At 45.1% G+C, this 25,643-nt stretch overlaps 1 protein-coding gene and 1 long non-coding RNA gene across 4 annotated transcripts in view; both read left to right on the plus strand.

The window, feature by feature from the left end:
- LOC104002420 (uncharacterized) overlaps positions 1-7,525 on the plus strand; it is a 36,366-nt gene extending 28,841 nt beyond the window's left edge. For both annotated transcript variants that reach the window (XR_674721.4, XR_010151796.1), the window contains 3 exons: positions 178-278; positions 5,382-5,470; positions 5,748-7,525. This is a non-coding gene — a long non-coding RNA (uncharacterized LOC104002420). The remainder of the gene's footprint in view (positions 1-177; positions 279-5,381; positions 5,471-5,747) is intronic.
- Positions 7,526-18,475: 10,950 nt separating this feature from the next.
- ABHD2 (abhydrolase domain containing 2, acylglycerol lipase) overlaps positions 18,476-25,643 on the plus strand; it is a 113,853-nt gene continuing 106,685 nt past the window's right edge. Inside the window, exon 1 of one of the 2 annotated variants that reach the window (XM_063794024.1) lies at positions 18,476-18,630. The gene's annotated coding sequence lies outside the window, so the exon portion shown is untranslated. 2 annotated transcript variants of the gene reach the window in all.

A 25,643-nucleotide genomic window follows, 5' to 3' on the forward strand; every position in this document is an offset into this window, starting at 1 on the left:
AAGTGATCCACCTGCCTCGACCTCCCAAAGTGCTGGGATTATAGGCATGAGCCACCATGCCCCGCTATTTACTCTTGTATCAGGAAGAAAGGGTAGGCTTGGTTGTGTTGTGGTAACAAACATCACCAAAATCTCAGTGGCTTATAACTCCAGTTATTTCTCACTTATACTATACAGATGTTGTGGATTGGCTGTAACTCTGCTCTGGGATCCAGGCTGAAGGAGCAGGCTCTATCTGGAACATTACTAGTCTCCAGGCAGAAGAAAAAGAGACAATGGTGAGCCATGTGATTTTTTTTCAAACTCCTCCTCAGAAGTGACATGTGTTCATTCTGCTCCCATTCTATTGGCCAAAGCAAGTCACATGGCTAAGCCTAAGGTCAGTGGGTTACAAATATAATCCCTATGTAGAAAACGACCTGGAAGGAACACTCCTAGAGGGGCAACAGATATTTTGAAATAGTATCACAAGCTACCGTAGTATCCCTCCTTGTCGCAATTATCTGCATCCCTAATACAAGCATCAGACATTAAGTCCAAGATCTCATGGTAGTTCCTACATTGGGTCTGGTTGTGGTTTCCTCTTGGTCTGGAGATCCAGAACTAAGAAGTCTAGTTATCAGCCCTCCACATACCCCATGGGCCAAAGAAGAACAGGGATGGGGTAATCTCAATAAACACTCAGCAGATCTGGGGGAAGGCCTGAGGTTCTGCATTTCTAACATTATTTAGAAAGGAAAGAATGAGAGACATGATATTGGTCAAGGTTACACAGTGTTTACAGGTTCAAGGCATGAGGGAGTGGGCAAGCCTCTAGAATAGCATGTGGACAGCAGATATGGGTAATCATTGATCTATGGACATCTTGAAATTCCACTGGGCTGACATCATAAGGGGCCCCCTATCCTGGGGATAGGGAATATTTCTAGATTAGGTCTTAGTCCTGCCCCTGGAGGAAGGGGGTTCCTCATGCCATTCTCTTTCATGGCCTTTGGCTCTGCCGTCCGGAAGGGCCTTCCTTTTCTATTTTCCTCCTAATGAAGGCATGTGCCTTCCTGAAGTGTGCCCCCCGCTTGCTCTCTGTGGTAGACTGCATTATTAAATACTCATTGCTCCTCTCCATGGGTCTGTTTTGCTGAACCCTAATTAACCTCAGTAGGGAAGGCACCAGGTTCAAGAGGTCAAAGAAGAGACCCAAAGGTAGCAAATAAGACATGGGGTTTTGGCCGGGCACAGTGGCTCACACCTGTGATCCCAGCACTTTGGGAGGCCAAGGCGAGTGGATCACTTGAGGTCAGGAGTTCAAGACCAGCCTGGCCAACATGGTGAAACCCCATCTCTACTAAAAATATAAAAAATTAGCTGGGCATGGTGTCAAGCGCCTATAATCCCAGCTACTTGGGAGGCTGAGGCAGGAGAACCACTTGAACCCGGGAGGTGGAGGTTGCAGTGAGCCAAGATTGTGCCTTTGCATTCCAGCCTGGGCAACAAGAGCAAAACCCCATCTCAAAAGAAAAAAAAAGACATAGGGTTTTATTTGGGGCTTACATACAGGGGAAGAGTCTCCAGCAGTGGCAGACTGGACAGGAAAAACACAACCACTTGCAAACAGCATGCAGTTTATACAGTATTTTCACTTAACACCCTCCCCTTAACAACCTTCACCTGCTAACCTGCATTTAACCTAAAACAAATGCCTCCATCCCTTATACAGCCCACATTCCACCAGACAGGAAGGGAGTGGGGTGGAGCTCACATGTTCCTCATAGACAGGAAGGAATCTCTGGGTTGGCCACTCCCAGATTCCCTAGCTCAGAGCACACACTCAGGTGCGTCTGCCATACAGGGTCATTCTAAGGGTATGCTTAAGTTATTGCTATTGGGTATGTTTATCCTACAGGGTCCTTCAATACTGGACGATTATAATGCTCACTCCCTGATGACAAACTTGGTCATATGACTTTTTTGGCCAATGGAAGTGGTGCGTGCCACTTTCGGGTAGAAGCTTTATTGTAGGGTGACCAACCTCAGTTACCTGAAGATGAAGACTATTCTGGTTTTAACACTAAAGTGTTGTGTCCCAGGAAACCCCCAGTCCTGGGCAAACTGGGATAGTTGGTCACCCAAGCTTTAAGAGTCATGTCACACTTTTATTTTTTTCCTTTTTGAGGAGAACAAAAATGTTTCAGTTAGAAACCTCCTATGAGCCTTGGTCACAGAATGAGGAGGAAGATAGCTGACCTCTATGGATATGTAATGCAAATAAGAAACAAATGTTTGGGCCAGGTGCAGTGGCTCATGCCTGTAATCCCAGAACTCTGGGAGACCGAGGCAGGTGGATCACTTGAGGTCAGGATTTTGAGACCAGCCTGACCAACATGGCGAAACCCTGTCTCTACTAAAAATACAAAAATTAGCCAGGCATGGTGGTGGGGGCCTGTAGTCCCAGCTACTCGGGAGGCTGAGACACAAGAATCACTTGAACCCAGGAGGCAGAAGTTGCAGTTAGCTGAGATTGTGCCACTGCTCTCCAGCCTGGTTGACAGAGCAAGACTCGGTCTCAAAAGAGGAAAGGAGGGGAAGGAGAAGGGGAAGGGGAAGGACGAGCAGGAAGGGGAGGGGAAGGGGAAGGATGAGCAGGAAGGGGAGAGGAAGGGGAAGGGGAGGGAAGAAAAGGGGAGGGGAGGGGAGGGAAGGGAAAGTTAAGTTTGGGGTTTATTTAGCCACTGAGTTGAGAAGGTCATTTGTTACTGCAGGATAACTTAGCCTAAGCTGACTGAGGCAGCTTTACATGATATCTTTGGTATTCACCCATTCATCCATTTCTTATTGATGTCTGACAAGTTCTGCCTCTTCTTGCCCTCAATATGGTTATGCCAAACTTCTCCTTGGAACATCAGTACTTTTGTGAGTAGAGCTGCCAAGTAAAATACAAAATGCTCAGCTAAATTTGAAATTCAGATAATACATAATTTTAGAAACTTTTCCTAAATTTAAATTGATCATATTAATAAAATTTAATTTTTAACTAGTAAGTTTGCTAAACCTGTTTTCACTACTTAAAATAATTTTAGTAAGTATAGCCCACACAATATTTGAGACATACTTATACTAAAAAAGTATTTGCTCTTTATCTGAAATTAAAATTTAACTAGGCATTCTGTATTTTCATTTGCTAAATCTAGCAAGCCTAGTTGTGAGGAAAGCACTTTTTGAGGGGCCTGGGACAAAGAATATACTCAGAAAATTCCCACTTCTACAGAGAGCAGCATTGTGGAGCAATGCTAAACTTAATCTATCATCAGATTTATGGGGAGCTTTAAAAAAGGGACCTAGGTGTGAGCTCAGACCTGATTAGCTAGAAACTTGTGTGGAATATCTGGGGAATCTGTAGTTTTTGAGAGAGTCTTGCTCTGTTGCCCAGGCTGGAGTGCAGTGGTACGATCTTGGCTCACTGCAACTTCCGCCTCCTAGGTTCAAGTGATTCTCCTGCCTCAGCCTCCCAAGTAGCTAGGATTACAGGTGCCCACCACCATGCCTGGTGATTTTTTTGTATTTTTAGTAGAGACAGAATTTCACAATGTTGGCCAGGCTGGTCTCGAACTCCTGACCTCAGGTGATCCACCCTCCTCGGCCTCCCAAAGTGCTGGGATTACAGGGAATCTGTAGTTTTCTTTTAAAAAGTGTGTTAATTCTGATCATTGGCCAGGTTTGGAAACTAGTGGCCTCACGCACTACTTCTCAAACTCTAACCATGCGAAGCATCTCGGGATCTTGCCAAACACAAATTCTGATTCAGCAGGTCTTGGGGGACCTGAGGTTCTGCATTTCTAACATCATGATATCGATCCTACACATCTGTGGATCACACTGAGTAGCAAGACTTCAGAGCGGTGGGTCTCAAACTTGAACCACCTGGAGGGCTTATTAAACCGCATTGCTGGCCCCACCCCAGCGTTTTTTACTTAGTAGATTAGAACTACTCTTTTTGTTAGAAAAGCTCCCAGGTGTTTCCGATGCTGCTGCTGTGGGACCCACACTCAGAATCACAGTGCTAGGAGAAAGAGAAAGGGCTTTGGGATCGGCGGACCTGAATTAAATTCCATCCCAGCAAGCGGGTCACCTCTGACAGATTTCTTACATTGGTTCTCCACTCTGTACATAAGAGTCACCTGGGCCGGGCATGGTGGCTCACGCCTGTAATCCCAGCACTTTGGGAGGCCGAGGTAGGTGGATCACCTAAGGTCAAGAGTTCAAGACCAGCCTGACCAACATGGGGAAACCCAGTCTCTACTAAAAATACACAAAAATTAGCAGGGCGTGATGGCGTGCTCCTGTAATCCCAGCTACTCCGGAGGCTGAGGCAGAAGAATGGCTTGAACCCGGGCGGTGGAGGTTGCAGTGAGCAGAGATCATGACACTGCATCCAGCCTGGGGGGCAAGAGCGAAACTCCATCTGAAAAAAAAAAAAAAAGAGTCACCTGAACATCTTAAACAATTCTGATGCCAGTGTTCTTTCCCAGATCAAATTAAATCAGGAAAGCTGGGAGTGAGACCCAGATGCACTGTTTTAACAAATTCCTCAGGGGATTCTAATGTGTCACCAGGTGGAAAACCACTGAAACACTGAGCCATTCTCCTTATCTGAAAATGAAGACTGAGGATTAAGTGTAATGGAAATGAAAGAGTCTGGCATAAGGCAGGCACCCGAAGTGGCTGCTATGACTCCTCCACTTTCTAGCCTTCCCTTCCATCTTAGAGGAAGAGCTGCCCCCAGGCCTGTATGAGGTTCACCTGTCTCCAACCCCTCCCCAACAAAGAAAAGAACCTAGCTTGCTTTGTCATTTTCTTCTGGAACATTGCCTCTCACCAGCGTCTCAAGTCTACTTCCACTAGCTCTTCCCTATCTGTCTTTTAAAATATGCTGAACTCCGCCATCACTCAGTCTTGCTGTCATCCTGTTTCCTGCCTCATATCACTGACAACATTTCTCAAGCAAGTGGCCTACAGCGGTACCAATTCCTAGCTTCTCCTTAACCCTCAGGAGAAAAAGCCTCATTCCCTTCACCCCCAACCCTAAACTTAAGTACAGAGACACCCAAAGTTTATCAAAAGTGTTTGAATGGCCAAACCCAGAGGCCTTTTCTCGGTAATTCTTCTCTTTCAATTCAATTGAACAAGCGTGTTTTAGTGCCTACTATCACTTGGGTACAAAGAGGAATAAGTCACCCTCCTTGGCCTCAAGGGGTAGGGCTTGGGAGCAGCTATCATGTAAGTAAGGCAATACCTGAGATAGGAACTGTGAGGTAAAGTGTGAATGATGTGGGTTCTGGCCCCCACCACTCAGCCTTATCATAGGTCTTTGCATCTACATCTATTAGGAATGGATGATTGAATGGATGAATGAACTCCACAGGAAGATGAGGAAAGCCTTTATGGATGGAGTGAGCTTGCAGCAGAGTCTCAAAGGGTGAGTAGAGTTTTCCAGGTAGGGAAGTGGGTGGGTGAGTAGTCCAGATCGAGTCAAAGGTATGGGAGCAAGGAACGGCCTGGTGCATTCCAGAAGTGTTGATAATGTCACTGGCTGACTCGGAGGGTGTGAAGGGGAGGAGAAGGAGGGAAGGCTCCAGAGGGAAGGTAGAAAGGAAGTGGAGGCGCAAAAAGATGCTGAAGGGCCTCCTGTACCTCCAGGAAGAGTTTGAATGTTATCATTTGGGCAATGGGAAGCTATTCCTGGGTCTTCACAGGGGAATCAGTTGATGAGAACTGCTGTTTAGAAAGACAGCCCTGGCAGCAACTCAAGCGCTGAGAGAGGACAGAACCACCAGGGAAGAGGGTATGGGGAAGAAGAGCAGCAGGCTGAGGACAGGCCCAGGACTGAAGAATCAGGCACAGGAAGAAGAGTCCATGGGGCAGGCTATGAAATGGACAAAGGAAAACCAAAGGTGCTTCCCAAGCAGGGGGCCTGGCCACCGGAGTCCCAAGCTACCAAGATGTCAAGTAAAGAAGAACTGAAAGCCAACTGCTGGATGCAGCAGTGAGTGGGGGTCACAGTGGCCTTTGCCAGAACTGTTCCAGTGGAGGAGTAGAGGAAGAGAGAAAACCACAGGAGCAGGCATCGCAAGCTCATGCTCCACCCACACGTCCCCTTTCTCCTTTAGTCCTGTGACCCATGTGCTTGCTCTCTTTCTCTCTCAAAGGAGATCCAAATTTAAAAATATGGAGCCAAGGGAATCAGACCCTTTGCTAACACACTGAATGTTAGTTTTCTTCTTCTCTTTTGCAAAAACTTCTTATTTCACAAAATACTCCAACAAATAGACAAAGTACAGTGAAGTCCAGGTAGATATCATCCACCTTCAGCAATGATCAATCCATGGCCAATCTTTCATCTCAACACTCGTATCCTCATTCTTGTGGAGCAAATGCCAGACATTCTTTCATCCATCAGTATGTCAATATGTATCTCTGAAATAGAAGGACTTTTTATAAAACATAATCATAATATAATTAATATTCGTTCCCCAATTGTTTTGTTATTGTCTTTTACAGTTTAATTTTTGTTTTGTTTTGTTTTGTTTCTTTTTGAGACAGGATCTTGCTCTGTTACCCAGGCTGGAGTGCAGTGGTGCGATCATGACCCATTGCAGCCTCTACCTCCTGGGCTCAGGTGATCCTCCCACCTCAGCCTCCCAAGTAGCTGGGGCTACAGGTGCATGCCACCATGTCCAGCTACTTTTTTGTATTTTTGTAGAGATGAGATCTCACCATGTTGCCCAGGCCAGTCTCAAACTCCTGGGCTCAAGTGATCCACTTGCTCCAGCCTTCCAAAGTGCTAGGATTACAGGCATGATCCATAATACCCAGCTACGGTTTGTTTTCATTTGGATGCTAATAAGACCCATACATTCCATTTGGTTGATCTATCTCTTCAATTTCTTTTAAATTTATAATTTTATAAGGTCCCCTTCCACATTTTTCTTTGTGAAAGAGGAGAAAAGACCCTTGTTCTCTGGATCACTCTGTGGTTAAGGGGGTAGGTCCTCAAATCAGATGCCCTGGTTCTATTTTGCTTTCTTGTTTTTTAGTGCTTTTTGTTTGTTACCTACACACAGAAAAGTACATGAATCATAAGTGAGCAGCTTGATGAATTTTCATAAGTGAACACACCTGTGTAACCACCACCCAGGTCAGGAACAGGGCATCACTGGCACCCAAGAACCCCCTCTCAGGCCCTTTCCCAGTCTCTACCACCTCACAAAGGTCAGGTGACTTTTTCACATCACAGTGTTACCTCTTTTTGAACTTTATATAAATAGAATCATAGCATACATTTCTTGGATGACTGGCTTCTTTCACTCACCTTTACGCTGGTGGCATGCTTATCGTAATGATTTGTTCATTCCCAATGCTGCATAGTATTCCATTGAATATGAATGTTCCACAATCTGTTTATCCATTCTAGTGTTGATGGACATTTGGACAGTTTACAATCTTAAGCTATTACAAACGGTGCTATCGTGAATGTTACTGTCCGTGTGTTTCTTTGGGTACATACTTAAGAATGAGAATTATGCATGCTCATGTTGCCAAGGTTTTAATTTTAGGTTTACTTAATATCACTTTTGTGACCTCAAGCACATTATTTTACCTCTCTGGCCTCAGTTTCTTAATCCGTAAAACAGGCACAATCATATTCACCCTGTGGACTTATTGGGAGGATTAAATATTTAAAAAAATCTAAAACTCTTACAATCGTGCTTGTCTCTTAGTAAGGGTTTTATAAATGTTAGCTGTCAACGCTTCCTCCCTTTGTGGTGGTAACTTCTCAAGCTCCTTCACTGTCTTTCTCCTCCTGCCAAGTTTTATTCTCCCAAGTTCAAGTTAACCTGGTCTGCTTTTCTTTCTCTCTGAAACTTGTCTATGCCTATGACTTCCATTACCTTGTACTGTGGACAGCTTTTGCAACGTGTTACCTAGAAGCTATGTCTCCAAATCCCCTTGTCTACAAAACTCAGCCTCTCCCCTGCTCACCAATGCTCCCTTTCTAGTAATGATGTCATATTTTCCCTTTCCCTTGAATATATGTGTCACCAAAATCTCAACAGATCTAAAGTAAATTTGCCTTTCTCTCCCATATTAGAACCACCTTGGGATCATCTCTGACCCTTCTCTCTTTCTTGCACCCCATATTTAATCTGTGGGGAAGTCCTGAAGAATCTATGCTCACATCACTGTTATTCTTCTTTTCTTTTTACTTCCACTGTCTAGTTCAGGCCCTTAACAACTTATATTGAAACTAATGCAATAACCTGTTATCTCTTCTACCTGGCTCCAAACTCTCCTATTTCTAATTTTCTCTGAACATTGCCTCCAGATTAATTGGACTAAAATATGGCTTTATAATAAATCATCATGATAGGGCATATAACTGTGAAAAGAAAATAAAGCCTTGGGACCCCAAACTCACTATGTCAAAGGGAAAAATTAAGCTTGGAAACTGAGTCACACAAAAACTGCCTTCCTTTTGCTCCTAAACAGATTGTTGCATTTGGATATTTGGACTGTTTACAACCTTAAGCTATTACAAATGGTGCTATTATGAACGTTATTGTCCATATTTATCTCTGGGTACATAGTTAGGAATGAGTATGTGATAACGGAAGGCCATCTATCTCCCCAGGCGGCCTTCCTCACAATTGCTTACAAGGAAATTTTTTGTGGGTCCCAAATCTTTCAGAATACATATCCTCCCGATAAACTACCCCTAAAACACAGTTCTGTTGAATCTCACCCTGACAATGTAGGCTTTTTTTTTTTCTTTTTTTTTTTTCTTGTGAGACAGAGTCTTGTCATCCAGGCTGGAGTGCAGTGGCACGATCTCAGCTCACTACAACCTCCGCCTCCCAGATTCAAGCAATTCTCCTGCCTCAGCCTCTTGAATAACTGGGACTCCAGGTGCCTGCCACCAAGCCTGGCTAATTTTTTGTACTTTTAGTAGACATGGGCATTTCACCATGTTGCCCAGGCTCATCTCGAACTCCTGACCTCAAGTGATCCACCTGCCTCAGCCTCCCAAAGTGCTGGGATTACAGGCATGAGTCACTGTGCCTGGCCAACTATGTAGATTAACATCTTATCTTCACAGGTATGGGACAAAGACCAGACTAGAAATAATTCCTCTGCCCACCCAAGACAAATGCATATTAGATTTCTTCCTCTACTCTGTGTTTACATATTTTATGTAAAATGTAGATTTACCAAGCAAGAAAACGAACATAATTGACTGTTCCTCTAACCGCCCCTTTCACATGTAAAATGTAGATTCAGCGAGTGCTAATCAAAGCCTCACAGGAAAGTAATCTCCTGTCTCATTGCTTACCCTTCCTTCTTTTTTTCCTTTCCTCTCTAAAGTCCTGAAAAACCCTTTTTGGAAAAAGCACAGGCCACAGATCCTATGGTAACTTGTGTTTCTTTCTCCCAGAAGAACTATGGTAACTTGTGTTTCTTTCTCCCAGAAGAAGAAATAAAATAAACTCTACATGGCAAAATAAACCTCTACATGGCAAAATAAACCTCTACATGGATAGAGATCTGTCTCAGACACATTTTGGTTTCCATGACTTCTGAATGGCAGCATGAGGAGCTCCATGAACCCTCTCCCCAGTGAAATGACCGTAACCTCTGGAAATTACTTAAGATCAAAGCCACAACTATTTAAAGCCTTTGGAAATTGTTTTATGGGGATGCGGCAAATTAATAAACTTTTATTCAAGAAAATGTACTAAGTCTCAGTAAGAACAGTGAGAGTCAATAACATTTGTACCACAAAAGACTTCCTCCCTCCTTCTTCTAGCTCAGCATGATGGAAAAGTTACTCTTAAGCAGGTGAAGCTGAGAACACGGGCTACCTCTTCCCCCAGCTCTCAGTTGAGGGCTACTATATCTCGCTGGGAGGGCGGCTGCCAGCACTTCTCATGCCCTCCAGCTTCATGCTGCAAAAGCTCTACTTTGGACAAGACTGGCTGATAAATCTGGGGCTCACTTCGTAAACCTAGCCCCCAACCATAGGGCAGAAACTCCACCTCAGCCATGGCAGGCTGAGAATACTGGAGCCTGTGTTACTCTGGCCTCAGCTTGCTCATGGGGCAGAGATTCTTTACAGGAAAGGCAAGTGCAGAAGAGCAAAAGCTACTGCTCTGTCCAGCACTCTGCTCATAAAGCCGGATTGTCATCCTGAGATAAGGGGGCCACTGTCTCTGCCTGAGTTCCCCAAGCTCCGGAGCAGTGGTGCAGAGGTTTTGCCCAAGGGGAGAGGAAGGTCGTAGATACAGAGACCTCTGAAGTTCTTCCCAAGAAAACACTTTATGTGGAACACAATGTGGGAAAGTTCAAGTGTAAAGGTGTTCTCAAAAACAATGAAGATTTTGTTGGTAAGCAATTAAGAGGAGCCTGGGAACTCCATTCAAGCCACAAGCTGAACTGTAGACCAGCTAGAAGTGTTCTGGAGAGAACCAGCGAAAGCATCAGCTAAGAAGAGCCCTCTTGGTGTTAGAATAAGTCTCAAAGACTGACCTGAAAGATTACCCTTGCAAAGGGGCCCAAATTTAATGTACAAGACAGGAGCAATTCATGCCTCCAGGGCATTATCAAACACGAAAGAACAATCAGCCAGCAATTGGTGGAGGCTAACGGCTGTATGTGATATCATAGCAGGCTGACAGCTTAACAAAGAGATAAGGTAAAGAGAAAAGGAGCCTTTTTTTTTTTTTTTTTTTTTTTTAAGACGGAGTCTCACTCTGTCGCCCAGGCTGGAGTGCAGTGGCCCAATTTCAACTCACTGCAGCCTCTCACTCCCAGGTTCAAGTGATTCTCCTGCCTCAGCCTCCCAAATAGTTGAGATTACAGGCGTGAGCCACCACACCTGGCCCAAATTTTACTCTTCTAGGCACCTCATGTAAGCGGAATCATACAGTATTTGTCCTCTTGTGATTGGCTAATTTCACTTTACATAATGTCTTCAAGTATCATCCATATTGCAGCATGTGTCAGAATTGTCAGAATTTCATTCTTTTTTTTTTTCTTGAGACAGGGTCTCACTCTGTCTCCCTGGCTGGAGTACAGTGGCACAATCACAGTTCACTGCAACCTCAACCTCCTGGGCTCAAATGATCCTCCTACCTCAGCCTCCCAAGTAGATGGGACTACAGGAGCATGCCACCATGCCCAGCTAATTTTTTTTTTTTTTTTTTTTACTTTTTTGTAGAGACAGGATCTCACTGTATTGCCCAGGCTGGTCTTGAACTCTTGGGCTCAAGCAATCCTCTTGCCTCTGCCTCCCAAAATGCTGGGATTACAAGCATGAGCCACTGCACCAGCCAATTTCATCCCTTGTGAAAGCTGAATAGTATTCCATTACTTGTACTTACCAATTCTATTTATCCCTTCATCCATCAATGGACATTTGGGTTGTTTCCCCCTTTTGGCCATTATGAATAATGCTGCTATGAACCCTAGCATACAAATATCTTGAATCAAATGTAACTTAAATGCCACGTCTGCATTGTGGGTGATACAAGAGATGATTATAGAGTAGCACATGGAAGAACATTTAAAAACATAAATTTAAAATGTCATATTTAAAAATGTAATAGTTGGCTGGGTGCAGTGGCTCAAGCCTATAGTCCCAGCACTCTGGGAGGCCGAGGCGGGGGAATCACTTGAGGTCAGGAGTTCAAGACCAGCCTGGCCACTAAAAACACACACACAAAAATTAGACAGACGTGGTGGCGCACGCGTGTAATCCCAGCTACTCGGGAGGCTGAGGTGGGAGGATCCCTTGAACCCAGGAGATGGAGGTTGCAGTGAGCCAAGGTCATGCCACTGTACTCCAGCCTGGGCAACAGAGCAAGACTCTGTCTCAAAAAATTAATAAAAATAATAAAATGTAATCCTTATGAAATGATTTTAATGTAATTAGAATAACTAGAATCACACTTGAAGCCTGCAATGTCACATATATTATTGCTTCGGCCCACAAGGTTTCTGAAGCTCAGCACTATTGACATTTGGGATAATTCTTTATTGTGGGGCTGTCCTGGGCACTGGAGGGTGGTTACCAGCATCTCTAGCCCCTACCCACTAGAGGTCAACAGCACCCCTGCAGTTGTGACAACCACAGACATTGTCAAGTGTCCCCTGAGGGATGAAACTGCCCCCAGTTGAGAACCACTGGTTTAGGATGGGGCTGAATAAGGTATTTAATTTTAAAAGTTGAGTCAATTTAATAACATTATTAAGTAAATAATAAAGCAGAGAGTACAGAGATAGGGTCAAAATTATCAATGTGGTTTGCAGATGCCTGGAGTTTGGGATGTTTGCTCTGCAACTATGCGAGGATATCCAAATACCCAAGGGGCTGAGACGAAGCCATTAACTAAGACGAAGGCATTATCTGGCCTCCACCACCAGCCCCATCCATTTTTTTCATCTTCTCGCCTACTGGGTCCCGATTTGACTCTGCTATGGACAAACTATCTTGTGTTCATCCACTCAGAGGCCTACCTGGAATGCCATGCTCCCTCACCACCAATGCTGCCCTACCAAATTCAGCCCATAGACCTTCAAAAACCAATTCAAATCTCCAAGAATCCAAGTCAGAAGAAATTGCTGCCTCCTCCGAATAATTATTGCTGACACTGATTGCACGCTGTGCTTATTGCTCAGTCCTTTGAGTTATCTCGTCAATATTTCCCATTTGTCCTATATCCATCCCCACCTAGGAATGAATGGGACTTCATGATTCTGTCTATCTTTCTAGTATTAGATGTCTTGCTCAGTAAAAAATGTTTACTGTCTTGTAAATTAATTTAAATATATGGTAAAATAATATAGGGGTCTCTGGAAAGATGGAAATTGTTTGTTTTTGTTTTTGAGACGGAGTCTCACTCTGTTGCCCAGGCTGCAGTGCAATGGTGCAATCTCAGTGCAATCTTGGCTCACTGCAACCTCTGCCTACCAGGTTCAAGCGATTCTCCTGCCTCAGCCTCCCAAGTAGCTGGAATTACAGGCGCCTGCCACCATGCTGGGCTAATTTTTGTATTTTTAGTAGAGACGGAGTTTCACCATGTTGGCCAGGCTGGCCTCGAGCTCCTGACCTCAAGTGATCCACCCGCCTGGGCCTCCCAAAGTGCTGGGATTACAGGTGTGAGCCACTGTGCCTGGCCTGTTTTTGTTTTTTTGTGGGTTTTTTTGTTGTTGTTGTTATTTTTTTACACTGCATCTCGCCTTCTCCGGAAATAGTTTTAAAATAGCTCAATAACATAAAATTATGTAGGAAAGGGTGTATGATGAGCTTATTTAATGCACAAGTTTTATTGACTGTTTTGCAATTAATAGTATGAAAAACTCAATTTTTATTTCTGTAATTAAGAATGACATCAGGAAGAGGAATGCATGGTGACTAAGAAGAAGTCATCGTTAGCCAGTCACCTGTCAGATATTCTGTATGTATCTGATTATAAGATTAGAACACTTTTTCATCTGTGTGTGTGTGCGCGTGCACGTGCGTGTATGTGTGTTTGTGTGTTTCATGAGCATTTTTAGTACTGGGTCCTATATATGTAAGTATAAATATTACCATAAAATTTATCAACCAAATTGGGACTATTTGAGAGTCACCTGGTGGGAGGGAGGGCACTATTAAAATTTTGCCAGGACAACAGGCATAAGCCAGGAGTGTTCATCTTATGATTTTACCATAGACAACTCACATATAGCTTAAGAAAGCAGCTCAAATCACAGACAAGATTATTTTTCATGATCGTTTTCACTGGCCACCAGAAAGCCTTTTCTAATAACAAAAGGACCACATTTTTGAATTTCATCATAGTTTGTCCTCATGGAACTATGCATGCTGGGACTTAAAGCCTCTAAACAAACTTCATCTCCATTACCAATAAGAAGCCAGACAGTCGACCTGGTAAGAGGACATTCTGAACCTCCTTCCTAGACTGCATGCAGACTGCACCGGGTGTGACAATAAAGCCACAATATTGGATCCCTCAGACTGCACCATGTCATGACTGCAGGAATACTTTATGAACCTCCAGGCTGCAGCTTTTACTATTATTCTCTTAGCCTCATCCTTTCCATTTCCCTCACAATGATTACACTGATGAGGTCTAGTCTCAAAAACCTTAACTCGGTCCTCAAACCGTTTTTGGTAACCATATTCGAAAGGAAAAGTTTCTCGCACCAGGTGGTGAGTTTTTGCTAGTGTAAAAAAAAAAAAAAATCCTACATGTGTTGGAGAGTGTGTATATAGGAACTGTCTGTACTTTCCACGTAATTTTGTTATAAACCTAAAACTATTTATTTATTTAGAGACAGAGTCTCCCTCTGTTGCCCAGGCTGGAGTGCAGTGGTACGATCTTGGTTCACTGCATCCGCCGCCTCCTAGGTTCAAGCGATTCTCCTGCCTCAGCCTCCCAAGTAGCTGGGATTACAGGCACACGTCACCACACCCAGCTAATTTTTGTATTTTTAGTAGAGACGGTGTTTCACCAATTGACCAGACTGGTCTCAAACTCCTGGCTTCAAGTGATCCGCCCACCTCAGCCTCCCAAAGTGTTGGGATTACAGGCATGAGCCACAGTGCCTGGCCCTAAAACTGCTTTAAAAAATAAAGTCTATCTATATTTTCTAAAAATCCTGAATCCTGTGATCACTACTTCTGAGGGCTAGAACTTAGAAAATGAGTGAGGACCTTAGAGGAAGGTTCTGAAATGGGCTCCTATAATAGCTGTGGCAAACATTTATTAAACATTTTTAGGTATGTGCCAGGTACTGTTTGATGCACTTTGCATCTGTGAACTCATCTGCCACTCAAAGGACCCCATGAGACAAGCACTTCACTGTCCTCTGCATTTTACAGAAGAAAGTAGGGCACAGAGATGTGCTGTACTTGCCCAAGGTCACAAGGCTAGGAAGGATGGAATCAGGATCCAAGCCCCAGCAGTAGAGCTTCCAAATCCCCTTTCTCTGAACCATCCCCCGAGGACACAGAATAACAAAAATGACAAACTGAGTGAATTGCTGATTTTCCTTAAAAGAATAAATAGAACACATTATCTGCTCCAACCACTGCTCCCTGCTGTCTCCCAGAGTACCTTGACTTTCTCAGGTTAGGAAATCCTGCAGAGGCCCCAGTTGAGTTAGAAGCAGTTCTACTTTAATGAAGTCCTGCAGCTTTGGCCATCCCAGAAGGTGACTGGGGCATACCCTCTCCCTTGTTCTTTTTTATAACAAGGTACTGTCACGGTTTTGAAAATTCACTTTACAGCCACATCCCAACACCTGCTTATCTCAGGCCAAGGCTCACCAAATCCTCAATCCCAACGGGCCACTAAACTTGAAGGCAAAAATAAGTCCATTTTGTCTCCTAAATGGCCTCCCTCAGAAATGATTTATAGAATGAAATAATATGATTAAACAGAATATGGCAAGACTGCAAGCAGAAGGGAGGAAACAGAAACCAGAGACAATTAAGGAAACAGTTCTGTGTGCTGGGAAATGATAATGGATCATTCTTTAAGCCTGCCAGAGCTGCAGAGAAGATGCCCGGATCCTTTTACTCTTCCTCCTCTTCCTGAGCTCAGTCTGTGCCTCTTTTTGAGCCTCTGTGACATAATTGTGTTTTAGAATTCCTGAACTGGAAAGATGTCCTTTTCTGGAACTGGTGGCTGAACCTATGTTCCTGAGATGGGAGAAAAAAGCCATTTACACAATGGCGAGCCCATCTGCAATCTACTCCTAACAGCTGCTTTTTGTGGCTCTGAATCAAGTTGGAGAAATCATCCTGGATCTCAGGAGCCACTTCATGCTTTTCAGGGCCTAACAAGACATCTCAGTTTCCCTTAGCAAACACAGGCAGAAGCAAACCTGTATTGGGCTGGGCCTATTTCCGTAACATGCATGCAGCCATGTGTATGGCTACCAAGCAGCACTGTTTAAAGACAAGAACCAGAAAACTGTGGATCAGAACCAAATGTGTACATAGATATGTGTACACACCCCTCCAAAACTAGTGACAAATCTTTTTTGTTTTTTTTTTTTCTGAGACAGAGTCTCACTCTGTCATCCAAGCTGGAATGCAGTGGTGCAATCTCACTGCAGCCTCTGCTTCCTGGGTTCAAACGATTCTCCTGCCTCAGCCTCCTGAGTAGCTGGGATTACAGGTGTGTGCCACCATGCCCAGCTAATTTTGTATTTTTAGTAGAGATGGGGTTTCACCATGATGGCCAGGCTGGTCTGGAACTGCTGACCTCAGGTGATCCTCCTGCCTTGGCCTCCCAAAGTGCTGGGATTACAGGCTTGAGCCACTGTGCCCAGCCTATTTTTTAGATTATTATTAATTTTTAATTGACAAAATTTGTATATATTTATGATGTACAACATGCTTTACTTATTTATGTTTATCATGTTATTATGTTTATTTGTCAAACAAGGTCTCACTCTGTGGCCCAGGCTGGAGTGCAGTGGTGCGATCACAGCTCACTGCAGCCTCAACTTCCTGGGCTCAAACAACCCTCCTGCCTCAGCCTCCCCACTAGCTGGGACTACAGGCATGCACCACCACATCGGGCTAAATTTTAAATTTTTTGTAGAGACGGGGTCTCACTCTGTTGCCCAGGTTGGTCTCAGACTCCTGGGCTCTGCCTCAGCTTCCCAAAGTGTTGGATTACAGGCGTGAGCCACTGTACCGGTCCATGTTTTGATACATGTATACATTGTGGGATAGCTATACCAAGCTAGTTAACATATGCATTACCTTATATACTTATCTAGTGATAATCTAAAGCTCTTTTTTGGAAGTCCAAACTGTTTTAACTCGGAGTCAGGATGATGGGGTTCATCACTAAGAGACTTTGCTACTGAAGCCTGGGTTTTTCTTTTCCAAGATGAAAGAGAATACAGAGGAATATATAAACACTGAGATGAAACCTTTTTTTTCAAGGTAACATGACAACTGAATGAAAAATAGAGCAATGGCAAAGGATTCTTTCTTCTCCTTCACTCTGATGTACCATGGCTGTGAGTTCTTTCAAAGACAGACACAAAGGGTCTGGGGCTACATTCAGGCCTGAGAAGCTATTTCTGTCCACACTCTGTGATGTCTACACCTTCAGAATGGGGAATGGGTTTCAGGGGTCTCTGACAGATAGAGCTCATGCAATGATTTCTGGTCCGGTGCTGATCAGCCTTCAAAGGATGTTATTTGGTTACGCTCCATAAAACTTGAGCCAGCCCATTGTTCCTTGTCACAACCTGAAATATGTTGGGAAAAATTTACATGGCAACAAATGCCACTTCCCTTCTCTGACTAAATCGCTCCTCTCATTTCATCCCCTGCTCCCTCTCTCCCAGCCCTATGGGGCCTTGGTAGGGTGGCCTTGTCTGCCCTACAGGGGTTGCATTTCAAGTCGCTCAAGTGTTCTATTCTTGGTACACGACATGCCATTGCAAAAGCAGTTTCAGGCTCATAGAATTTTAGAAATGGGCCTAGTTTCCCAGCCGGATGAGGTGAGTGGGTGATGGGGGAAGAATCAGCCTTGATTGAATGCCTGTTGAGTGCCAGCCACTGTTGGCATTTATCAGAGTTTATTTAATCTTCTCATCAACTACTATTGTCACCCTCAGTTGCCAAGTGAAGGGAGCATGCGGGAAGGTTAAGTGACTTGCCCAAGCCCACACAACCGGTAGGAGCCCCAATTCCAGGCCCTAGTTCCAAGGCTACATTCTTCCAGGCGGCCTCCAACTGGGTTGGTTAAGGGTTGAAAGGACAGTGGGACAATAACTGAGGCCCGTATTGCCCAGAGCGTCCCCATCCCCCGTCCGGAGCTGGAAGAGGCCATAGACCGCTGCCTCCACATCTTTTCCTCTCCTTCGGGTTCGGTGACTCACGACCCTTCTTCCTCTCTCCCGGGATATGACCTCAAATTTCACCCCTGCGAAATTTGAGTACACGTGAGTCAGTCAGTCGGCCTGGACCCATCAGAGCCGCAGCTGAGCTACCAGCAGCTGAGCTACCAGCCGACCTCATTCCTCTGAGCCCAGTCGACAGCTGACCTTACCCAGCCCTCTAAAGCAGTTTGCGGTCACAATTACCCCTCTCTTCACCCCGCCCCCATCGACATCAAACACGACCCACCTTCTAGCCCTCCTCCCCTTTCCCCGCCCACTCCGGGCTGGCCTTATCCAGTAGCGTCTGGGTCCCTGGACTAAAGCCGTCAAATGTAACCAGTTGCTGAGGAGCTCTCCCCTAAGAATCCCGCCTCCACTCTGAGGAACAGCTTCGCTGATCAATGGATCCCCTCCTAGACGCAATGAGCGCGCGGGGCAAGTGGAGAAGCGGCTGAACTGCCCAATGAACAAGCGGTTTCCGTGGTTAGGGGCGTGGCAGAAGCGGTCGTCAGGGGCGTGGCGGCAGTTACTTGGGCGGGGCCGGTAGCGGCGGGAGCTGCACTGGCCAGGGGTTCCGGCTGTATATCCATGAGCGCCGCTGGCAGCCGGGGAGCTGCAGGAACCAGACTGGGGGCGACCTGAGCACCTGTAGGCAATCACACGCAGGTAAAGCCACGGCCGAGCGAGCTCCGCGGAGCGGGGATCGCACCCCGGACCCGTCGAACCGAATCTCCGAGCCCCGAGGTCCCCGGCGTAGCTCGGCCCATCACGCCACAGCCTGAGGGGATCCTGGGGGGCCTGTCATCTGGCGCCGTGGGGGTCCCAGGGGCTGGCTTGCCCAGTGGTGGGGACAGCCCAGATCGCGGCGGGGGATACGCCTTCCTGAGGCCCTTTGTCCCCTTCTGCCCGAGGAACCGAGGTTGGGGACAACCCCGACCGCGGCCTTTCCCCCATTGGTGCTCACTCCTGGGTCTTCAGGGGCCTGGGGAGGGGTCTGCCGGTTCAGGCTTGGCGAAGAAGGTCCGGGATCCGCACCTGGAAGGAGAGGGCCGAGGGGCCTGATTACAGCCCGAGATACCCGAGAGGCCTCTGTGTTTCGGGGCTCCAGGGGCTCACGCAGGACCAGTGGGTTTAAGTTCTAGAAAGGCAGCTTTTGACCCACTTGGAAGCACATTTACCGAGTTCGGCCCCGCGACCGGCACTGTTCTAGGCCCTTCGTGAGCTTTCCCCACAGCTAGAGCTGTCCAGCAGCGCAGGAGGCTGCCTGCCAGGCCGGGCAGCTAGCGCCTCGACCTTGGCGATGTCCAAGCAGTGGCCTGATGACAGCCACCTGTGTGGGATGCTTAGGACCCCAAGGGAGGACTGCATGACCCATCTGTAAGGGCCTTCTCTACCCACAAATGCACTCTAAGTGGCCTTTGATGCCTAGCTTGAGAAGAGTACTTCTGGGCGTCCATTAGGTTCCAAGTGGCTGTTGAATTCACCCATAATGAATTTTGAGGTTTCAGCTCTCAAGAGTGGGTGTTAGCAAAGAGACTGGATTATACAAAAAGACAGAGGTTTATTTAGCCACTATGAAACTCCTTGTATTTGGACTACCATGGACCGCTCTCTTAATCTTCCCAATCTCTCTTTTTTGGTTGCTGGACCTCCAGTTTCTCAGTTTCACCTGCATTCCAGTAACCAAATCGAAAGGCATGTTCCAAGAACAGGCTCCACAGAGGGACCCGGAGAGACTGCAGGTTTGGCAGAGTCAACAAGATCTGTGCCCAGAGCTTTTCGAAGGCCGTTTCCTTACAGCCACGTTAAGCAGAGTCCAAAAGAGAAATCCTTCACTACCCTCTGTCATTTGCCGGAATAGAGAGAACATAATAATCTTCTGAAGGTCAGGAGGCAGAGAAAGAATCTTAACACACCTTGCTGTGTGTTTTAGGATGAATTAATCTTTGAACATCTAGTCAGAAAGCAGTCCATATACAGCTGGTAGTCAGCACGGACTGTGACATTTTAGAGCTGAAGGCACCTTAGATAGAGCTCATCTCTATCTAAGTCTAATTAGGTGGACTCTCATTCAGTCTCCTCAATGCACAGGTGAGGAAACTGAGGCCTGGGGTGGTCACAGGGCTGGTTGGTCATCACAGGCCCATGACTAAGGGTTGATCTCTTGACTGTATTTAGATCTAGCCAGTGCATGACTTATTTCACTCCAAGCTTAGTTTGCCCATTCTCAGTGTTTTAAGTTCTAGGGGAGTCCAGAGAGGTTAGGAGGACAGATTTTGGTGCCTGAGTGCCTGGATTTGAATCCCAGCCCTGCCTCTTACTGGCTGTGCAACCTTGGGCAAGCTACTTAACTTCTCTGTGCCTCTGTTTCCTCACCTCTAAAACAGAAATAATAATGATACTTATGTTAGAAGATTGTTTTGAGAAGTGCATGGAGTTACTACATCTGAAGCATTTAGAACAGTACCTGGCACAGGGTAAGCACAATAGATTTGCTAGATATGATATTCTGTTGCCTTTTTGTACATTTTTCTTCATATCCACCACCCAATACTCTATCAAGAGCTAATTTTTCCCCCAGTCCCCTTCCCCCCACCCCCAAATTCATTTAACATATTCCAGATTTCATTTTAACACAGACAGCTGCAAGGGGTTTCCAAGTCACGTTGCATTTTATACCTTACTTATTTTTCTGATTCAGGTAATTTAGTTTCTATGTTAGTTCCCCCTTGCAGTTACATTCTTCTTAGGCTCTGAACCCTTTAAAATTATCGTTAAAAGCAGGCAGTGAGGGGTGGGAATCCCTCGAAATGGTAAAGTCCTGGATGATACCCGTGTCCATGGTGTCCTTCCAAATATGTATTCCCTCTCTTCAGCCCTCCTCCCAAGCGATGAGTGTGATGCAGCTTGATTCTAAATGGATGAACATTTTTAGATTAAGATTTTATGAGCCACTGTATTAAGTGCTTTTCGGAAGTTCAGGGATCATGTGTCAACTGCATTTAAGGAAGTTACTTAGTCATTCGAGTAGGGGGAGCACCAGCAGCGCCTGCCTGGCCTGGCAGAAGCAAACGTGTGTGACTGATCCGTGCTGGCAATCTAGCTGGTTCACTGGTTTATCTGTGTTTTTCCTGTTCTTTTCCAAAGCTTGAAATAAACCAGATGGCAAGTACAATGGAATGGTCTTTTTCCTCTCATTTTAGTCAGGGTCGTTCACTTTTTTCCCTTTTTACTCTCACCTTCATTTCCTTTATCGCCTGCATGGGTCTGACAAATAGGCACTCTCACTGTGCCAGCCAATTCCCTTTTGATGAAAAGATGCCTGCCACTTTCATTTTTTGCAGGAATCCAGTCACCTTTGATTTTCTCTTCTGTTTTTACTTGTTTTCTAGATTGAACCAAAGATTATCACTTCATTAAATGGCACCTTCTCATGCTTTATTTTTCTTGAGTTGATTCTGAATTTCGGTTTTTGTTTAAGCTGTTCTAGAGATCAGCCATTTTAGAATAATAGTTTTCATTTCTTTGCTTGTGTATTAATATGGGCCCCTTTCTCTCTTTCTCACTCTCTTTTCTCAATATTTTGGTGGATGAGCTTCTCATTGGCTGTTACTCGTTGCTTTAAGCATTTACGCCTTTTCCTGGTAATCTCCGGCAGGACCCATAACCTCTGTAGTGGTTCTCACTGCCCTTGTTCAGAGCTCCTGCCCCGAGCAGGAAATAATTTCTTTGGTCTTGTGGGAGACAGGGGTAGAGTCTGTCTTATTTTTTGCCTAAAATCTGGCTCTTTTAAAAGCCCCGGGAGAGAGACATTTCCAATATAATTGAATTTTGTGTGGCAGAATTTCTACCATGACCTACAGCTTACAGTATTCCCATTTTTATTGCATTGTGAGTTTTGAGTACTCCATGACCAGTTTCAGAGTATAGATGATGTGGGGCATGAGTTGCTTAAGCCTTTCTGTTTCATCTTGGGCTAAGCTATCCCCAGGAACAGAGCAATGAGAAGTTCAGGGTGCCTCTTAAATGTGTCTGGTGTCAGGATTTTATAGCAGCTTTTCATGGTTCAGCCTTTTTGGCCAGTGCATGAGTAGGACATTTTTAAGCCCTGTGCTGCTGTTTCTTTGTTGATACCATACAGGTGCTACATTATCTCCTTTCAGGATTTTCATATCTGCAGATTGATTTTTGTTGTCTTGTCCAGGGCATCATATTTTTGGATTGAATGTTTTCTGTTTGTAAAATGGTTGGTGTGGACAGACGATAAGCTCCACCATTACCCCTGAAGCTTGTGGACTGGGGCCATTTGGGTGAGGGGCTTGTTACACACCGACTCATTGTCTGATCTTTCACAATAAACAGCAGACAGGTGAAGAGCTTTTTAGAGAAGTGGAACATTGGTACCCTTGGATTTGCCTGGTTTCTGATTTTCTTTTGTTGTTTTTAAGTGGAGGTTCATTAAGTTCAACAAATTAAGCATCTGGTGTGTGCCAGGAACACAGTTGACAAGATTAACAAATTAGTTTGGTTTGTTGCTTAAAAACTATTTTGTTTTAAAATTGTTTTTAATAGAAATTTTAAAATTTTTTAATTCAAATTTTAGTTTTTAAAAATAGGCAATACATTCACATGATGAAAGAAAATTTTTTAAAGGCACAAAAGGTTAACTAGTAAATACATCTGTGTGTACCCCTGACCCCTGATCCTCAGAGGCAACCAGCATTAGCGATTTCTTCATCCTCCAGAAGTGGTCCCTGAACCTCCAAGGGATTTTATACATCTGTAAGCAAATTCGTTAAACATATTCTGTACACCACCCCTTTTTGCAGAAATGGTAGCACACTGCATACATGCTATTTGGAACCTTGCCTTTTTCACTTAATATTTCTTGGCAGTGTGAAAAGAGCTTCCACGTCATTTTTTATGAAGGCCGTCTATTTTAGATATCTGTTTTCTGTTTCTAAGGATGCTAAAAAACAGTCTTATTTAGGCAGCAGCTTTGCTGGAGATCTTAAAGATCTTGTGAATATTTGGAGGCAAATATTTTTCTTTTCTGTGAGAGCCTGGGGGAGGTGCAGGGGAGCTTCTGAAGGTCAGCTGAGAAGGGAGAGCTGGGGCACTGGAGAGTGAGGAACGCATTGGTCCTTGGGCCCTTCGCCTTGCCGTCTGTGCAGAATGTGCTAGCATTTCCAGGGAAAGTTTGCCGTTTGCTCTCTGTTCTCCAGAGAAGCTTCCTGGCCTCCCCAAGTCACATTTCCAGCATCTTTTTTCATTCTTTTTTTTTTTTTTTTTTTTTTTTTTGAGACAGAGTCTCACTTTTGTCGCCCAGGCTGGAGTGCAGTGGCGCAATCTTGGCTCGCTGCAACCTCTGCTTCGCGGGTTCAAACGATTTTCCTGCCTCAGCCTCTCAAGTAGCTGGGATTACAGGCACACGCCACCACCCCCAGCTAATTTTGTATTTTTGGTAGAGACAGGGTTTCACTATGCTGGTCTCAAACTCCTGACCTCAGGTGATCCTCTTGCCTCAGCCTCCCAAAGTGCTGGGATTACAGACGTGAGCCACCGTGCCTGGCCTCATTTCCAGCATCTCTGTTGCATTTCATCCCGTCTCCTGCACCACAGCATCACTCCGTTTGTCCTGCCTTTGGGCGTCCAAGAGGAAGCCTGCCCTTTGTCACAGCACTTTCTGTTTGGGTAGCTTTAAGTGTCTCACCCCTTCTTTTCTCTCACCCCAGGAAAAACCAGCTCTCACACCTGCTCCTCTGTAAAGCGTCTTCCCCAAGCCCACACGTAATTTTGTTGCTGTCCTTGAAAGTATTTCCCAAGATCTCCAAGCCGCTTTAAACTTCCAAGGTCTGAGCCTGACCTGGCCTCGCTAACAAAGGGTTCCACTGATGCCGACTCTAAGAAGAAAGTTTTCAAGGTTCTTCGTATTTGAACTTTCTATGGCTAGGCTTGTGTTTAAAATAACCACACTGATTTAAACATGGTCTTATAGTCTTCAGTGGCTCCCAGGTCTTGCCTCTCGGGTTTTTTTTCCTCTTTCCTTTGAATGTGCCTTAACCTTCGTCTTGCTTTTATTTACCTCTGCGTCTGGTTTAGAGCCACCTGGAAATTGAATGGAATCTTTAGTCTATTAGTCTAATCTAGGGTCCTTACCTTCTGGCCTTTGCTCATTGCAGAGCACCCACATTATTAGTCAGTTGTACCACAGATACTGTGTTACATAAGGTGAGGAGAGGGAGGTGGTGTTATCAGTTTCACTTTTTCCAGGCTAGAGTGCAGTGGCCCGATCTCGGTGCACTGCAACCTCTGCTTCCCGGGTTCAAGCGATTTTCCTGCCTCAGCCTCTCATTTTATCTTGGATAAAAGAGAAGCTTTGAAAGATTGCCTCCCTATGTGTACAGTCACTGTAGGCATGTATTTGTGTACTGTTTACTTAGTCATGTCAATGAGGGCAATAAAAAACAAAAATCAGGAAGCCCAACATGGATTGCTACATTTTAATTCTTTCAAATAAGGAAATACAGCAGGGCTTGGTGTCACTACGCCTGTAGTGACAGCACTTTGGGAGGCCGAGGCGGGCGGATCACCTGAGGTCAGGAGTTTGAGATCTGCCTGATCAACATGGTGAAACCCCGTCTCTACTAAAAATACAAAAATTAGCTGAGCATGGTGGTGTGCGCCTGCAGTCCCAGCTACTTGGGAGACTGAGGCAGGAGAATCACTTGAACCCAGGAGGCAGAGGCTGCCGTGAGCCAAGATCGCACCACTGCACTCCAGCCTGGGCGGCAGAGCAAGACTCCGTCTCAAAACAGCAACAACAATAACAACAAAAACAAATAAGGAAATACAAAAGCCCTGTCATCTAAAAAGATATTTTAGCCTGGGTGCGGTGGCTCACACCTGTAATCCCAGTACTTTGAGAGGCCGAGGCAGGCGGATCACTTGAGACCAGGAGTTCGTGACCAGCCTGGCCAACATGATGAAACCGCATATCCACTAAAAATACAAAATATTAGCCGGGCATGGTGGTTCACACTCACAATCCCAGCTACTCAGGAAGCTGAAGCAGGAGAATCACTTGAACCCGGGAGGCAGAGGTTCCAGTGAGCCAAGATTGAGCTACTGTACTCCAGCCTGGGTGACAGAGCAAGACTCTGTCTCAAAAAAAAAAAAAAAAAAAAAAAAAAAGGAGATATTTTAGCACCAAAAATGTTGGAAGATCAATATCTCAGATTAAAGAGCACCTTCTAACCAGGACATATTTAGCTTACTAAAAAGGTTGAGTTAATGGCCATTGAATTATGCTGTTTGGGAGGGCCTAAAGTCGAGGATTCTACTCAAGGAGAGGTTCCTCTTTTGCAGTTTCCTTAAACAATGCTCGTTACTCTTTTTCTGGGAAATCAGGCCATTGATTTAGTTTAGTTAACCTAACCGCAGCAGCATTTGGCGGGGCTTTGCTCCCAGTTTTTCAGGTGGTACAGACTACACAATGTTGATATGCAAATGTAGCACCTTATAGTGAGGTGAACTTATACTGGAAACCGTTCTTTGACTCCTGAAGCCTGGATTTGTCATGTTTGAAGTGCCACGTTTTAGTTCTTAAGGACTGAGGAGTGGGAGGGGGCTGAGGTGAGACCCCAGCAACCTGCTGGAATTAAGTAAGGCCACTTCAC

The sequence above is a fragment of the Pan troglodytes genome, chromosome 16, assembly GCF_028858775.2.
Source record: "Pan troglodytes isolate AG18354 chromosome 16, NHGRI_mPanTro3-v2.0_pri, whole genome shotgun sequence".
Taxonomy (NCBI): Eukaryota; Metazoa; Chordata; class Mammalia; order Primates; family Hominidae; genus Pan; species Pan troglodytes.